Genomic DNA, 19,355 nt, shown 5'->3' with positions numbered 1-19,355 from the left:
AATACTGTCAAAAAATACCTAAATAAGATTTCAAAATCTCTACATCCACTGAGATCCAAAAGATATCCATTCCCTTTTGTGAATAATGAAGGGACTTAGGACCTCCTACTAAAAGGAGTGTATATTCATGTATAATTACATTTTGGTCACACTGAAGTGACTCTGCAATCCTGAGTTTCACCTATGATGTAGTACGTTCAGACATCTTCTGATCACAATTCATGCCTAACACCACCACTCACAAAAATGATCTATATACACGCAGATAAATTAGAAAAAATTATTCCAGCTATACTGATACCATCTTAATGGAGATTTCAAGGTTGTATTGGTGTAACAGGACAGATTTACCATATCATGCCTACCTACCTAATTGACATTACACAAACCACACTCTAATCAAATATGTCTGAACTGACATAAAGGCTGGGTTTCAGTTCTGATTTCCAGTTTCTCATTGGAAAAGAAACAATTTAAATTTGAGTGTGATTTTTCCTCATCACCAATCAAATGTGTACTTTTTTTCTCAAAGCAAGGTAGGGGCAGGAGGAGGAGAACCAACATTAACAGCCCAGCAACACACACTGGCTTCCCCAAAATAGATGGATGAAGACAAGAAGAAAAACATTTTTGGTACAGAAAGAGATTTGTGCTTAAAGCCTCTAAGGAATTATTAAAACTCTAATGAATGTTTTTAATTAACATTCACAGTGTCCTTTTAAGTGAAATCATTTAGGAGTTGCAATGGAAACCTGTTAAACAAATTGCTAGTTGGGAAAAAAAAATCCAGCTCTGCCTGTTAACAGCTCTTCTGTTTCAAACAGCCCCATGCAACCCGCTCAGCATATCTGGGAACTGACAGTGGAAGATTTAACCAGTATTTAGGTATTTTTAAAGAGGATGCGAGGGCTAAATTTACTCCCAGATGGTAAAAACATCCATTTACACCCAGATGGTGGCTGCAGTGCAGATATGCCAAGCAACACTAGCAAATAGATGTCTCTCTGCACCCTGGACTAGTAAAGAGAATAGATACTTTAAATAGATCATTTTCTTTAATAGATCAATATTCTACTGTTTTATAGATTCAGGTACACTCAGTGGTTTGGCTGGTAAAAAATCAATACACAGATACAGTGTCATTTTTGCAGCTGGGACCCATGCAGGGGAGTGGGATGCTGCAGCAGAATCTCTCCTTCAGCTCATCTCCAGCCAGTCCTCTGCCCCTCTAGAATCTTCCACAGTTTGGCAAATTCTGTAGGACTAGCGAAGTGTTCGTTGCTCCACAAAGTGAACCGCTTCCACCCCCAGAAAGAAAAAAGGGTCACCTCTGGAGCAGGGCTTTGGTTATTACTAGTAGGGGGCTAAACCAAGGGTTTTGTTTCACAGTGTTTAGCTTGCTTTTTTTTCTGAAATCTTTTGTATAACTATAGCAACCATGCAGCTTATTCATACTTCCAGCTACCCGTGACAAAGAGGGATGTCTCCTGTGTTAGAACACAGTTTGCCTTTGTTGCACACGGAACTGATGCTATCCTGTAGTATGTTTTGTATGTAATTTATAAACATTGCTTGTAAATTAATAAAACCAAGGTTCTGAAAAACCTTTTTGTTTAAGTAAAGACATTTTTCATATCATATTAATCTTCTCTATTACCACTTTCAAACAGGTGCACATGCTTTGCTTATTTAAAAGCAGTAGATTAAGACTGAGAGAATTAAAATGGACTTTCCATGACTGAAACTGACTGTGGAAAGGATGTAGCAGAACACTGCCACCTCCAGTTACAGATCATGCACAGAATATACCGTCTGTATTATTCAGACACTTAGAATAAATGAAAAACAGGCACAAACTCTAGCAACAGGCTCGGACTGACTGCCAGTGAAGAGGGAGATACACATTTGAGCCTTTGATCAGGGCTGATTTTAAAAAAATAATAACAAAAATTGATAACACAGAAACAAATAAACCATCACTCCCCACATACTAGTAACAGCATGTTGCCATGCTAATGAAATTCTTATGGCTAGGAACTGTTCAGTTACGGACTCTAATCTCTGACGTCAATACTTTCCCCACTTGGCTTACGTTCGGTATATGGAAAGGGAACCTACCTTCCCATTTTCCATATGTCCTGCTGGGTACTTGCCTAGGATAAACTACTTCTTGAATACTTATAAAATCCTGGGGAATTGTCATTGCCCATGACATGGGAAAATCACAGAGGGAGGGAAAGTCCCGGCCGAATCACGAGGGTCTGTGACCCACAGAAAACAGAGGTGGTGGCTCGGGCTGAAAGACTGCACTGATGCAAGGCGCTTTTTTGCCAATGTGAAGAGAGAGGCATTATGCACATCAGTGTAAAACAAGGAGGGAAAAGTTGCAGCTGGTGAGATAAACAGGATGACTATGGCTGCTGCTATCACTATTTATATGGGTAGTGAAAAGAGAGGAGAAAATACCAGTAAAACATGTGGAGAAGTGTGAGAATTCATCTCCTGAGACCCAGGTGGATAAACTCTCACAAAATTCCTGTACCTAATATTTCACTATGGCTAGGGCAGAGTTTCCAACTTTTATGTAGTCAAGGTTCATTGCTGTCACACTCTCTCTCTCCTTACCTCTCCTTTCCTTCTAACCTGCCTTGACCACACTCCACACTCCTGAGACCTTTTTCTTCCTGCTTCAGCCACTGAGCCGTGCTACATACAGCTCTGCTCTCCACATCGAGCTGGTACTTTTTCCTCTATTCCTTCCCCAGCCTTAGACCTGAGACTGCTCCTTGTCTTCTCCTCGGTTGAAATTGCATTGGAGTTTGCTTGAAACACATATTGCCTGTCAGATCAGCAATCACAAGCCGGCAGCACTTGTTATTAGTACGGTCTCATGTTCTGGGTATGATTTGTTTGCAGAGACAGTGAGAAATTGAATGATGTTGAAAGAAAAACAAAAGCGATCAAGAGATGGAAAAAATGAATTATGAGTTAAGACCAAGAAAAAAGATAAATATGTATGGCCCTGGCTAAGTATGTCTGTGGCTGGAGCAGAGGAAATACGGTTACTGACAGTTGTATGAATAAACACAAAAGAAAGAAAGAAATCATCTAGCGCAGGACTTAGAAACAGGAACAATAATGGGAAGAAAAGAAGGAAGCATATTGGGATTAAATGACATATATTACACAGGGGAATTGCTTTCCAAGTCTGAGTCTTACAATAATATTAACATTCTACTTTTAAAACAATTTGTGGAATATAATTAACCTTTTAAAAAATCTTTATCTTTAAAGATAAAGCCATTACTGTTTCACACCTATATATGATTACATCATTTAAAAACCTATCACTGCCCGCATAAATGATAATGATTCTCAGAGAGGAGAACAAGTGAGAACAACCAATGATCATTAGTATGGAATGTGTTTCCCTGTTTTTCTGGACAAATCTTGGGCGGTTTTCTCATTGAAAATAAGCATCCTGTAAATGCAATTATGGTGTGAGATGGGTAGAATTCTTTCAGCCAGAAAAAAGCAATACAAAAGATTTGGGGAAAGTATAAATATTCAAATTAAAAATCTCCCCAAGGAAACAGCTTGATTTTTCTTTATAAAATGAGCTATACATTTTCAAGTCATCCTGACTTCAAAAATGATAATAATTTAAAATAATCTAAATATTGATATGATATTCTCTGGACCACTCCATTTGTTTTTGTTTTGTTTTGTTTGTTTTATCTTTGTCTTCAGGCCAATAAAATAATTACTTATACAGATCTACTTCCACAAAACCAGTGTCTAATATTCCAAGGATACACCTCAGACCAGCTTGCTTTTCATGATGTATGGACAGTCATAGTAGTCAGCACTTTTAAATTTACAGAATTAAAAACTGAGAGATCATAAGACCACCTAATTTGACCCACAGTGAATCACAGGCTCTTAAATTTCACTAGTTTCCCTGGAATGTATCTGAAACTTGTGTTTGGCTAAGGCATCTCTCTCAAACTACCTTTGACATTGATGTGAAGGCAAAAGGTGCAGAATCCAGCCCTACTGATAATTTGTGCCAATGTTTAATCGCTTCCACTGTTAAAAAAAGTGTCTGCTTTCTCATTTGAATCTGTCTGGCCTCCAGCCATTGGCTCTTTTTATGCTTTTCTCCACCAGATTAAAGAGCCCTTTAGTACCTAGTATATATTCCCCACGAAGGTATCTGTACACTGTAATCAAGTCACCTCTCAATCTCCTTTTTGATAAGCTTGACAGATTGAGCTCTTTTAGAGTCCCACAGTAAGGCATTTTCTTCAGCCCTCAAATCGTTTTTGCAGCTCCTTTCTGAACTCGCTCCCATTTTTCACCGTCCTTTTGAAAAAGTGGACACTAGCACTGATGAAATATTCCAGTAGCTGTCTCACCAGTTCCTTATGCTCTTCACTGTACTTATTCATTCTCTGGAGAAAGGCAGAGCTGGGCAGAAGGCACCATCTGGTGAGGAAGTCTGACTGGCAGGGGGCAGATTTAAATACTTAAAGAGTAGCAGAGGGGAGGGTGGAATGGGCAAAGGACATTTAAAGACTGACTTGCTAGACTATGATCATTTTTAGTTTCCCCAGGAGGTTAGTGAATTCTTCTCCCTCGGACTCCTATCGCCTGTGTTTAGAAAGGTGGATAGCAGCAGACTATAAAATATGGAAAATGAAAATTTCATTGGGATTACACATGGATGAGGAGAATCAGCATCTGCCTGATAGAAAACACAGGACTAATGGAGGCAAGGCAAGCAGGGAATAAAAAAGAACAGAAATGCCATGATACTCAAATAAGAACAGAAAAAATCCACAACCGTCAAAAGAATACAAAAGGAAAGGGATTTCATGACCCTAATTGATGTTGTAACCTATATTAAAAAAGCACTGAATTACTGAAGTCTCAGGATACAGGACCAGCATTCAAGCCAATGCCTGCCCCGCAGGGCCAACGCCTGGAAGAGGAGACTGATGATTTTGCCCCACTCCGGCTCTGCAAATTGCATTTCTTAGTGAAAGATCCTTTTTAGAGGCTTATAAAGATGTTGAGTAAAGGGCAGGATGTAGAACCTGGGAACTGTTTACTTATGCACCCAGCTGATCATAACTGCTGGGGTAGCTCATGAGAGAAAGACTGCCAGACAAGCATCAAGCCGGTTGCTGAGATCAGAGGCGACAGTCTGAGTTGCAGATATAAAAGGCACGCAAGTCCAAGAGAGCTTTCAAATGACTGTTTCAGAAGCTGCGGAAGCCAAAAGCGCTCTCTTCCCCACTTCTGCAAGGACTGAAGCGTTTGTCTCTGGCTCTGCATTCAGCCATGCTTATTCATCCCTTTATGATCTTTAGATTGGATTTCTACATTGCACGGTGACAGAGGAATAAACTTGAAAAGTGCACGGCAGCTTCAGTTGTTACAGCAGGAGGCTACTTTCTGCGAAGGTATTAGCCCAAGCAGAAAAAATATACTGCATGAGCTCTTCACTGTAAGTGCTGACACTGTATTCACGGTAGCACAAGCACTGGTGTACCTTTTTTTCAAATCATCCAAGTAATCAATAAGAATTCATTATAAAGGACACATGTTATTTAAAACCACGTTGTTTGGAACACTATTTGTAAACTTATGCTTCATACGATTTCTTACACTTCCAAGAAAGGAGAGTGCAAAGTACTGTTGTTGGGTTTTGACCCTCTGATTTTTTTTTAGAAAGATTCAAACACCGAACGGACTACATTCGATCCTTTCTAAAAAATCAAAGCTTTTCTTTTTTGCTTAAGCCCTTTACTAAAGCTCCCATAGCCCCTGCTAACATCCATATAAACTTTATCATTCCTTACCAACGTTGCCTGAATTCCAATAATTTAGGCAACACGAGGAACATCAACAACAAAAATTAAACTTTAGCTGAGGAGACAGTCAGTGTTTCTAGGAATGCAAATGTCTGCTATGCCTAATATATTGGCGTCACCAAGGGAATACAAACAAAGGAAGACTAACATGGAAGTATATTAAAGGCTTCTTAATAACTGAAACACAAATGAGAGATGCTGTGGGATGCAGGAGAAGGAACCTTTCCAGACATCCTTCCCCTGTTTTGCAAACAGCCATTGCAGGGTATTTTCTTCTTTCCTTTAAACCTTTAAAAATCCTTTAAAAAAAAGCAATTAACCGCTTGAGCCCAACACTAGCAAATACTTGTCATGGAAGTCAAATTCACTCCAGATTTTATGTCCCATGCAAGATGGTAAAAGAAGCCCTATATTCTGATACTTCCAAGTCACTTTTACACTGTATAAATGTGCCAGGATGCACAGTTTGAGAATAGAACACAGAACGGCTATAAATATTGAGAAGGTCTTTACTTTCAGGTGTTACTTTTCCAAAATAAACTAGTGACACCAACAAAAGGTTCCTTCTCTCAGGGAAAAACAAGGAAAATACATTTAACTGTTACATTATTGTCAGAAAATTAAATGTAACAGTAAATTCTTTTCAAGCATTCATGAACATGGTAAAATGAATTCTTTTGAGATGTGTATTTTCTTCCATTTACTTCTTTCTGAAAGGAAATTGTTAGGGAAGTCTAGAAAACTTCATGTAGCTGATCTTTTGTTACCCTAGCATGAAGAAGTAAAAGATGTGGGTTTTTTTCAATTTGTATGTTCTCAATTGTTTTGTATCCAGATAGATGCAGCATTGTTATAGAGGAATAATGCCTTGTACTTATTTTACTATTTGATGGTTTGATTTTTCATTTCCCAGAAATATAATCATCCACCTTTTTCCTGGGCAAATTATTCCACCATATAATAGAATTATTAACTCCTCAAAAATCTTCTGTTCAAACATCAGACTTGCCTCACTAAGGATAAGCATCTTTAATATATTTGAAATAGTAACATTTTGTGTTTAATTTCCAGCTACTGTACGAGTTCAGTAGATGACTTTCACATTAGTGTTTTTGATAGATGCATACTGTGCATTCATGTAGATCTTCATATTCTCTGACATGAATGTTTATTTCAAAATGTGTTTGTTAGCAGCTGGAATGTGACATTGCACACACAGAATCAGAACAGAAGAGCATAAAAATCCAGGTACTATTCCTGTTATTACCCCATCTGGTTTTTGACCTTATCTAAATTACACTGAACTTGTGCTACCTCAATTTCCCTAGTTTAAAATTGAGATCGAGATACTGCATTCCCTGTGTAATGAAGCTAAGTATTTCTTTATATAAAAATGGGAGATCCTTTAGCAAAATTGATTCAATGCAAATAAACTAATGCAATGCTATGGTTGAGGATCTGAACAGAGAGCTATCAAAAAAATGTAAACTCCCACAGCAATTATAAAGTAGGTCATACCAAATGTATGTGTTAATGCATTGAAGGAACATATACTTGCTCAGTAAAAATTGCAGTGGCTTTAAACACTCAGACATACGTGAGTTCAAATTCAATGCACTGTTATAGCCTGAAAGTTGTCTTTTCATTTAATAAGACTTTGTAACAGATAATGCATTGTTTGCATTTTATCCAATCACTTCTGATACTCTGCTCTATTGATCAATATGGTTTCTTTCCTTTTATCTTGACATTGTAGCAGCTTATACATAGACCTGCAATGACACTGCTTCATTTGACATTGTAATATTCCCTGTACAGCTGCATTTACATCATTCTCAGCCCTTTAGAATGACAATAACTCCCATGAAATCAAATTACGAGCTATTATTATCACAGAAACATCATGAAAAATAACTAGTTTGAAAGCTAGATAGCAATATATTAGCTATCCAAGCACTTCAAAACACAGATTTTTTTTTTTTAATGTAGTATACCCTAACTAAGGTTCTCTTCTCATTCATTCTATTTGCACTGCTCAAAACATGTCTTGAGAAAGATCCATTCTTTGGTAACCATCAAATGAACATAAGGATAATCATATCACAGGTCCATCTACTTAAATGGTCAACAGCAGATATTTAGACAGAATGATGAGAAACAGGGCATGAATACTTCCCATGGAAAACACTCAGGAATCATCACTGAGGAACATCTTAACATAAAAGTTGTACCAGTACTACTACATTTAATAGCTTTCTCACTAATTCTCTAATACCTTCTGAACCAATTTTCATAATATTTTTGGTAATGAGCTCTGCCCTAAGAAAAAGTATGTTTCCTGGTGTACATTAAAATGCAAAATCTAATTTTCTGGAAGAGAAATCTGTCATTAAGAAGTGACAGGTATCTAAATAGAGATGTTTATTCTAATAAACTGGACTTATCTTTCAACTCCAGAAAAGATGTATATATCCTATACAGAAAACCTTAGCCAGACTGTATCATATATTAACTTAGTTTCTGCTATGAGAGATCCTGTATGTAATCCTAGGAAAGAATGTACATAATGTGCCTGAGCTATTCAAAATTGAATTATCTTGAAAAAGGAGAGATTTAAATTAAAAACTGTCTTAAAGGCACACTAGCACAGTATTTTTTTATGATGTGCCTCTATGGATTCAGTACATTTTCTCCTGAAAGGTAACTCCAAATGAAGCATGTGGCTTAGAACTGATATCAAACCTGATGATGTTATGTGCAATCCACATCTGATGAATTTAAACTCGGAATTTTCACAAAAGTATATTTATTCATCATAAAGGCCAAAATCCCTTCTTTTTATTTGTGATTTTTTTTCTGGTGGAGTTGCCATTATCTTTCATCTTGTACGATAAAAAAGCAGAATCAAAAAAACTACAGTCGCTGCTTCTGATGTGGGGATTATGTTTTATATGTACAAATCATTTCCTAAGGGAAATCTCTAATGTGTAGGTGAGTAATAGTTGCCTCTAACTTTCTGGCCACATAGATGTGATTAGGAGATATGATTAGGAGATTAGAGACTGGTTAGCTGTTGAGATCCCCAATCTCTCCTTGTACAACTGGGGCAACCACCAGCAAAGCTGAAGACTCCTGAATTTTGCTTCAATAATGCAGTAGTACTTTGACGTAAGCAAAGCAAACCCTCTGCCTATAACAAAAGTAATACCCCAAAGGTGGTTCTAGTAGGGACTTAATCACGAGCTATCCAGTAGCAGTACAAGACCCACAGTGCCTAAATATTTAGGTTATCCTCTCTAAGGTAACTAGTAGTCATAAAAGCTCGCACACAGTATCTCTCCTCCACAGAGCAGGAACTTCATCACTGGAATTGTTCAAAAAACATGTGGACATGGCACTTCAGGACATGGTTTAGTAGGCATGGTGGTGCTGGGTTGATGGTTGGACTTGATGTTAAAGGTCTTTTCCAACCGTAATGATTCTGTGATTCTGTGAACTATTCCAGTACCAGAGCTGCTAACGCTTTTGAAAACTAACAGTTCACTGGAGGCCTGGCTCTCGTTACTTTTGAACCGAAGCACATCCCAGGTACTGCGTGAGGTGGTGAAACACTGGTTACATGCAGGTTCCCTACAACTCAAACCAACTGCTGCACCACTCAGTCTAGCTACTCTCTTTCTAACGCTGCACACAAAGCTCCCATGTCTTCTGCAGACACTGGTAAGCAAGAAAGCCACTCACATATCTTTGTTTCAGAGGTATGATCCTCTTCTGTTGGTGTACTGGCTAGGCTCCTATTACCTTGGCTCCAGTAGAAATACTCCTAACATGAACACACAACTGTGTTTTGTTCTTTTCACTGAAGATACTTTTGAAGTCAGTTTACAGAACATTTTAGAGAAAGGAAGTGTTCCTTCATAATTTTTTATTGGAAAACTGCTGGTTAAGAGTTGAAAAAAAAAGTGTTCACTTTTGCAGAGTGAAACATTCAGATTAAAGGATTAATGTGAAAAAATGAGGTATAAACTTTCAGTAACAAGAAAACAATGCTACCTCGTGGTCATTTCTATTGTCTAGAAGTGGTCTCAGACATCTTTCCTAAGAAATTGCATGTGTCTGTTCTTGTCATAATGTGAAGTTCCAAAATTGGCATTTAACTGGAACTTTATGGAATCATATTTATGTATTCTGGACCTTTTAAAACTATATTAAAAAGCTGATAAAGACATTGTTCTATGCTAGCTATATTGTTGTGATTTTAGGGGTTTCTGGGGTTTTTTGTTTGTTTGTTTGTTTTTAAAGCTTTGAAACCCTCATAGTATTCACAACAAATGCAGCTTGATTTCAACCTTCTGCAGTGACTACTGCAAAGCTTCTTAACTTTTGCACTGTAATGCAGTCAATGTATTTATAGTTCTTGAAAAAGTCACATGGCAATGTTATGCCAGGGACAGCACATCTCAGAGACTCCTTAAGACGTCTGCATTGTTGTATTCTATTTGTAGAGGCATTTTTGTCAACGGCAATGAAGAAACAGAGCTGTTGCTGCAGCTCTTTCAATAACATTCAAGCTTATAGTTGACCCAAGGGGCTCACATCATGACATCCATATTTAATTTAGCAATAAATCATATTTTCATGGACTACAGTATTGCATTATAACCTCACTGTTTTATGTGCAAGGGAATGCAGCAAAAAGCAGGCTAGTATGTATCTACAACACAGGCTAAATGGTTAGTTCATGAGAGCAAGGTCAAGGCGTACAGTGACAACAATATATAAAAGGTTTTATAACAACTCTTAGGAGGGAAAAAAGGACAAAAAAATAAGTCCAGAAAGGACTGCATTTAACTTAAGGTGCATCTTTTTTTAAATCCTCTTAACTGCACCACCTTGCTTACTGTCAGTTTTAGTTCTGCTCTGCACTTCCCATTGCAGTCAGCATTCTCTGTATCTCATTTTCTCTTCTGCTTCATTCAAGCATATTTAAGGAGAAAATTAACATCATCTGAATCTTAAGCTTTACCCATCCCTTTCTCCTCACAATAATTTCTCCTATTTGCTCTGCATTTTTTACTGTTGACCTTCTAGCTGACTCCAAATTAAATGTTCATATGTTTATTATTTACTCCCAAATCTAGTCCTGCTTGTTCACATTTATTCTTGCTCATCTCCCTCTTATTTGCCTCTGCCCGTATCACATCACATCATCCTCAACTTCTTTACTTTCTGTTCCTACTAACTTCAACTCTCTCTCCAGTGCCTACTTCTTGCAGACCTCTGCAACCTAAAACTCATTTAATTCATTCTTTCCTCCCCATCAGCATTATTAATAATGTTCTACCAGCTAGGTTATGGAATAACTTCATTGCTCTTCTCCACCAACTGCCTCTGGCAATAGTTTACCCACTATTTGCACTGCTCTCCTCCATAGACTGTACGAAACTCTATTATCTCTTTTAGAAGTTGCCACTTTTCAAAACTAAGTAGTTTCACTTACCTTTTTATTGGCAGCCTTGATCTTTGGTCTAGATGTCATTTTTAACATACATTACATAAAATTAAGGAAGAACAACCATAGTAAAAAGAATTTCACTACTCTGATCCATGTTCTCTTTTTACCTCTCATCCAGCCTTCTGTTTGTCATCTTTTCATGCATTGTATCTAAATTAGATTTTCGGTTCCTTGGGGTAAGAAGACATTGTTTTCATTTATCTGTAAAGCGCCATGCATGCTTATGGCTCTGTAGAGATGCTAAATATGTATATCCACATTTATTAAAATATTGATGCTTTTATCTAGTCATATAGTGCAGAGGCAACATGGAAGCAGTTGTATCCATTTAAAAACTATTTTCCATCTATAATAGCTATGATGTGATATATTTGCAGTAGCTGCATGCTGTCCACTCTCTATTTCCTAGTTCATACTTTGCTCTTTCTCGTCTTATTAACTGACAGTGCCCCAAAAATAAAAATCTCAATTTTCTCTGACAGCATCAAAAATTAAACATAGAGGTAACATACAGTGGCATACCGCGTGATGACAGTCTTAGTGGGTGAAGGTTGCTGTATCCATTCAGGACTGCTCCTGCCCTCCAAAATCTTGTAATTTAAATAGTCCTCATAATAGTAAAAATGTTAAGAATTTTGGACATCAGCATTCTTGCTATGCAACTTGAGAGTCATTGAAGTATCTGATTTTCGGAGTACTAGAGCACTTTCTAAAACACCAGTTCTTGAAAAGGGAAGCTCCTTATTATTTTGAAAATTTTGGCTGACAAAATTAACATGATTAGTGCAAGCATGTATTCTAAAATCTAGGAGGGTTTTAATGCAAAAAGATAAAATGAGGATACTATCAATCCAATTATAACATATTAAAATATTTCTATTAACGAGTGCAGTAACAGGCTGTAGATATACTCTCCTTTGTAGTCAGGCATATTTATTTCCTAGTTAAACAAAAAAGTAAGTAGACATGCCCAAATCCCACAGCAAAACCCACACAGGCCCCTGTCATGACCCAGAGCTCATTGCATGAATGAGCCTGTACTAATCATTTCAAAAGTTAGCTCAAAAGATAAGGAATTATCGTAGGGTAGACACTGTATGCAGAGCAATTAAACTGTTCTGCTTCACATAACACTTAATAAATGGTTAAGCCTTTAAGCACTGAATAAAGTGAACATCTTTGAATATCCTGCCTTGCAGGATATCTGAGCTGAAAGCTCGAAATGGGTTGCTCATTCGTGGGTCAGTACATAGGGAGTGGTCTTAACAAACTGTTTACTCAGAGTAGGAGGAAAGAAGTTACATGGGGATAATGTTACTGGCATTTCCTCATAAAATGCCTTACAGGTGATGGATTTAATACTTACATTATCTTTGCCTACAAAGACCTGTGTCAATCAATGTTTCATAATGTTTTTTAATGGATAAAATTATAAACATCAATCCAACTTAATGTCAAACCGCATATATAACTAAACCTGTGTAAGGCTGCACTGATCACAGCCAGAACACACACATGTTTAAAAGCTTTGTTGGACTGAACAAATGGCAAAGGTTCATTTTATCCGTCTTTTGATGTCTCCCATATAGGCATGTACCTCAGAGCTTGTCGCGTTCATTTCCTTATTACACATGAAGAGAACTGCGTCAAAGAGTGCACTAAGGTGTGATTCATCAGACCTACTCTAAATGTTTACTTCAGGATAAGCCATTGTACATTGTAAAACAACTAGATTTGGTAAATGAATCCCATTGCATTAAACAGAGAGAATCAAATCTTTATTAATTTCTTTACCTCTTCAGAGAAAGTCAATTCCAGATATCTCATCTACAGCCTTATAAGTAAACAAAACAGGGTCAATGGCCTGGCTCAAACACCATCCCTCAATAGCCTGTGGACCTTAATTTTTACTCTTTGACAAAAGTGCTGTCTGATGCCAACTATTACTCTCCAGACGTGGCTTGGGGCTAGATATGGCACAGCCCAAGAAATGCTCTCCAAAGGCAGCTAGAAGATGGTCTGCCGGCTTCAGATAGAAGCAGGCCCTACCAGTTGGTTTCAGTGCCAGAAAACGGTCCTTTGCATCTTCCACTTGAAGAAAAAAGTTAATTGGCATGGATGACAAGTCTAAATTGCAACTTTAAATGAAAAAGAAGTAGAAAGGTAGGTTTTAAATAGACATTTTAAAGAAAGTAAGGATAAAACAAAGAATATAAACAGTAAAGTAAAAGTAGAAGCATAAGATGGAAGAATGACTAAAAAAACTATTAAACTATGATATGACATTCATGATAGTGATCACTTTGGACAAATGTAACAGGGAGACTAGCTATTAATCTAAATGAACTGGTATTTTAAAATACAGTTCACTTGATATGTAATGGGAAGATCTGCTCCCTGTAAATTACCTCAGAGAATACTACCAAGAAAAAGAAAGTAGGGAACCAATTTCCAGAAGATGGGAAATTGGACCAATTTTGTTTCTATCAAAACTAATGGTACAACATATTCAGAAAAAAAAGAGCTTCACTAGTGCTGAACACTTTTGGCCATCCTGACATAAAGGCAGAAGCTGAGCTATAATGACTTAATGGCCTTGTACAGGAATGCATTATTACATGGACCTCATTGTGTATGGGAGGTTGTATTCTGTAAGGATATTTTGAGATGTATGGGCAGATTTTCAGATGCACTCAACTTTACATCCTTCACAATGAACGATGGGCACTTCTGAAGATCAACATGGTTGCTATGCTCAACAAAGAACTATGGCCCTACAAAACTGAGTTTAGAAATAATGTATGTATGGAGCACTTTTTCATCTGTTTCCACCCCAGGATCAGGGGAGCTGGATTAAAAATACTTGCTTTCCTTTCAGCTAAACCTTTTTTTTCTAATCGCATCACTTTAACTCCAATTTACATGAGTTTTAGCTTCAAGAATCATTGGTCACTGCTGAATGCAAATAAGCCCGAAGTAAAATTATATTAAGTTTGCACAATTGATCTTTCATCATTTTAAATGGTACCTTTTAAATTTTCCTGTAAAATCAGCCTGAAATACTGCCATCGTTGACTGTCATCAAGTAGAGCAGGGTCACTTTGGAAAACCCATTGTCAGTGATATAAATTATAGGGTTATTATATGTATCCTAGAACAAGAAAGCAGAAGTTTTATTCAGAACAGATGTAAGAAAGCCCATAAAATCAGATGCATTACCCTCTATCTTTTCTAAGCTACAAACTAAAACTAGTTTTCATCAAATTGCACTGACCCTATTAACTTAATTTTCCATGAGCTGACCTTTTATGACTAACAATGGAAAAGCAAAACTGTGCAAATATCCATGAAGACAGTGAAATGACTTATTTTAATGAGAAGACTAAAATATCTTTCCTGCATTAGCATCTGCTTATTGTCACTGCTCCTTAACCCCTTGGTACTGGCAGTCACCACACATCCCATTGCCAGGAGTAGACTCATGCCAGGAAAGCCTTACTGCTGGCATCAGAAAGATCATTTCTGGAGTTCAAAAGATTACATAACACTGGTGTGTCATTTTAAACTGTAAAATAGCTATCAAGTACAAAGGCAATAGGAAATACTAAGGCTTCTACTCTTCAGAGCCAGCATGCAAAAATTAAATTAAGGAACTCAAGGTGACTTGTTTATTTATATCTTGTACAATGTCGTATGCCATCCAGATGGGTCTCTCACAAAAACCCAAATCACCAGTATTACTCATAGGATTCTCAGATCCCCTCACTGGCCAGCTAATAGCGGTAAAATGGTCCTGTGCGCCTTGGGTCATTCCTTGACATAACACAGAAGTCACTGCAAATCCCATGATACTACAGCCAGGCATAAACTCCAGGTGCAACAGGCCAAGAAGGATCGATTATTTGCTCAGCTTCACAGTCCATTGAAACACGTAGCTTCCTGTCCGCATTTTCTTGGTCTTAAGTTTAACAGCTCAGGGCAAAAAAGTCAGCAATACCCATGATCATAATTTTTTCCTCTTTAGTGAAATCTGGAAGTCTTGGTGATAGGTAATTCTGCTTTGAATGCATTGCAGAAGCCCAGGACTTCATGATGGATGGATATTCACCATCAGTAAATACTGTCCTGGCAAACCCATCTAAGGTAAAGGGCAGGTACCCTTTAGTTACTTTTTGATCTGCTACAGAATTCATAGAGGTTCTACCAATCTGAGTTCAGAGCTATAGACACAAGTCCACATTGTATTCTCCAAGTACCACAACTGTGTCAGGCTTTAGCATGAGCTTTTATCACATTATAAGCCACCTTGTAAGCTCTGGTACCAATGCTGGGGCTATACCTTTTTCACAACTGCCTATAGCAACAACATAAGGCTCATTAATAGTGATCACTCAGTCTACAAATGTTCTGAAGCAATACTTTGCATGAATATCAAAGGTCTCAATGATCTGTTCAGATCTTCAGCCACCTTCATCTTCTAAGGTAAGCCAAAGTGATACAGTGAGCAGGATGCTGTTTCCCAGGTTTAATAACTGATAAAACCCAAATTTGCTGTAATAATTGACGCCTGAAAATATTACAAGGAAAAAAAAGGGTTAACTTAGTAACTTTCTTGCATTTTAACACATGAAGAAACCTTACCGCACATTTTCTCTGTTAAGAGATGCAAATATTTCCTCTCAACTGCATGCTGACTACTGTTACAAGACCCCAGAGTTGGCAAAAAATGCTCAGCATACAAAATCTTCGAACCAGGCACATAAAATGAAATGAGGATGCAAATTTTCAAAATAGATCAGTGGACAGCAACTCCCCAGGAGAAACATAATTCTAATGGGTGCCGGTCACATCAAAATATAATCTTTTCACTTAAATGCCTGAATGGCAGCCTGGCTGCATGTACAAGACGAAAGTGTGTTGGAAAAATCCCGACACTTGAGAGCCTGACAGGCAGAAATCTGCACATTTACACAGAGAACAAATGTCCTAATGCAAGCATTTCTGTCCTTGAGAACTGTGTCTTTTAAAACATTTAGTGCAACACTCAGCAAGGTAACTAAGCTAATCTTTTGTGATTTGAACTTGGTTAGCTGGGTGAGCTGTTTTTTCTCTAGACTGTTCCATTCTCCATCACTGTCTCTGCCAGCATCAAGACAAAGAAGATACTGTCAGTGCCTTCAATATTTTGCAATGGTGTGAATTTAGTGGTTCCCTGATTAGCTGGGGTGTCTTACCAGATCTATATGACATTTAAGGCTCTAATAGATTTCAGATGGAGTTTAGGGCACCGGTCTCTTTAGCCACCAACTTGAATGGCTTGGCAATAGTTTATCCAAGAAACCAACTCTCTTCCTTTTGCACTGCCACTGCTGCAGACTGCTCAGTCCCTATAACTGCAAGAAGGAATTAGCTCACCTCTCTAAAAGCTCATGGCTTCCAACCTGTCTTGTCCCCCCTTGATAAGACAGAGATCAACTTTAATTTCCTGGATGTGTTGTTAAAGCTGGCCAGTACTGGGGATGTATTTCTAGAGGCTTAAAAGCAATTCACCTTCTGTTCAGATTTAGCAGTGGCTGACAAGAGTATGTTTCCTAAAGGACTATTTTTATGCTACTGAGAGGTCACTGTAAGTTTAAATATCAGGATACCTTAAGCTCTTATATAGGCATTTTTAATTTTGCTTATATCCAAACACATCACTTTTAAGCCTTCCGAAAACAGTAGATACCGCAAAACACGTCATAAGCTCTGGTTCAAAGAGTATCAATTAGCTTGCTCTTCTACTTGAACTATCTAGTTTAGTGCGGTAATTGGACAAGGCCAACAGTGGCCTTGAATTATTACTTGTTAAGCTAAGAGGTTCCAGCCAGGAATAGGTCTCCATCATGCTGGTGGAAGGTAGAAATCAGTCAGCCTTTGCTTCAGAGACTTTGGCTAAATATACCAAACTGTTTAAGAACCTTAGAAACCTAAAATTTGTAAAAGTTTTGTGGGTCTTAGACTACCACATATCCTAATAAGTCATAGGTGCTTATGAAATGTCTGTCCCAAGGCCTTCTGGTGTTGAAACCCAGAACTGAGAAAGGTCTAAAGAAGTTGAGAACACAGCAGAAAGGAGGAGGAAGAAGACTAAGTTGCAAAGTTAACAAAATGCAACCTTAGGAGGCGATGTGTGGTTTAGATTATTATCCTTAACAATTTCTGAACCAGAGATCTTGTTTAACCCAAAGCAGGAAACTTGTTCATTAGTAAATATGACTGTACTTTATTGTACTATAACTTCCCTGGTATTTTCAGGTTCAGCTTGCTGTGTATTGATATTTAAAAATGTCAACACAGAACCCCATGCTACCTTCTTCTTAAAAGGGCAGTATTAGACTTCAAATTATCCTAACTTCAAATGAATGATGGTAAGGATTTCCATTAAATGTCTTTTTTAAGACAACATTTACTGCAGCAATCAATTATGAACCCCAGATTTAGATAGTGCCTTCTCATAAACAAACAGGTGCATACACATCCTTTAGCACAGCAAGACTCAGTAAGTTTGTTTACAAAGTAATTCGCAATAAATCTCACAGTTAGTCTGTTTTTTCCTTCCAAATGCAACATGAAAAAACAACATTAAATTCTGAGGGGATGTGTGCCTGTGCCTGAGAATTCACACACATCAAAGAGGAAGGAATATACCAGAATTTTAAGTTTTGAAAAGAAAATTCTTGCAATTTGCAAGAGCAGTTAAGAACAAATACAGTTTGTTACTGTTACTTTTTGAACAGGAACGTATTTAACTTCAGTGGGACTGCGTGTGTATTAACTGTTTGCTGGCGGAACTGCAAGTTTTACTACATAAGCTCAGACCGGGGAAAAAAAATCCTTTGCTTGTACAGGATCCTGTTCTATCATACTGAGAGTAATGCTTGCCTAGAAGACACTAGCAGTTCCCATTCTAATTTTCAGATTATAGATTACTTAGTACAATTTATAACATTTAAGTGCAACCAGCTATCATTCATTTTTTACATCTCAATTAAACACCATTATTGGAAAAGATTTATGCTTTGTGTTAGGAAATGAAGAGAAATAGAACCGCATCCCTGAAAAATGTAAATGTCAAGCCAAATATCCAGATTGTCTCATACCTGCCAGAGTAGCCTGATTTAGTTTCGATGGCTCTATCTGTAGGTCAGCTAGAAGCAGAAATACAGAAGAAAAAGTTCTTCCAAGAAAATGTGTATATAAGGGGTTTGTGGAGACGCACCAAAATTGTGGGATTAAAGGCACCAAGGAGCATTTTGTCACTGGAAAGTGAAGGATTGTTCTTTTCTCCTTTCTGTCGTCTTCTCTCTCCCTACCTTCATGTTGAAGTTGCGGCACAACATCAAACTCTCCCAGATGCGATACCACCTCTATTACTTCTATCTCCCTCCACACTGACACCTGGTGTTTAGCAGCTAACTTGCTCTGCTCAGGTACCTTCTAGGGTAAAAATAATTGTACAAAAATACTTTAAAACCGAACTCGGTATAAGTTTTAACCTAAAACCTGACACGTCTTAGGAACAATACGCTACAACATTGCTGATTTAGAAGACCCTACCCCCACCAAGTTAGAAACAGTATGGTTTTAAAGGTTTTCAAATGTCTGCTGTCTTAGGTGTGAAATTGGTAGTGAATCAGTTGGTGTGAATGATTTTATTGGAAAGGACATTCTCTAAGCTTTCTAATTCTTCACATGCTCTTTGTAAAAATGTTTATACAGAAGATGATGGCCTTTCCATGCTATGCAGTTACAATTGCTTCAACAGATCACTGCACAAGAGAAGTGAACTCCTGCCTAATGAAAGCTGGCCTACTTGGAGTTCCTCCAATGCCCTTTCACTAAATGTAAAGTTCATAATATTAATCAGGCAACTGCTTATACTGGGGATCAAGTGAACATTTTCCGAAATTACCGCTGAG

At 37.7% G+C, this 19,355-nt stretch overlaps 1 pseudogene; it reads right to left on the bottom strand.

Moving 5' to 3' along the window:
• Positions 1-13,341: 13,341 nt before the first annotated feature.
• Positions 13,342-19,355, bottom strand: part of LOC104623987 — a 14,471-nt pseudogene continuing 8,457 nt past the window's right edge.

This window comes from Phaethon lepturus, unplaced genomic scaffold, assembly GCF_000687285.1.
Source record: "Phaethon lepturus isolate BGI_N335 unplaced genomic scaffold, ASM68728v1 scaffold9157, whole genome shotgun sequence".
In the NCBI taxonomy this organism is placed as follows: Eukaryota; Metazoa; Chordata; class Aves; order Phaethontiformes; family Phaethontidae; genus Phaethon; species Phaethon lepturus.
The sequence above is the reverse complement of the archived record's forward strand: the minus strand, read 5'-3'. Positions and strand labels throughout refer to the sequence as shown.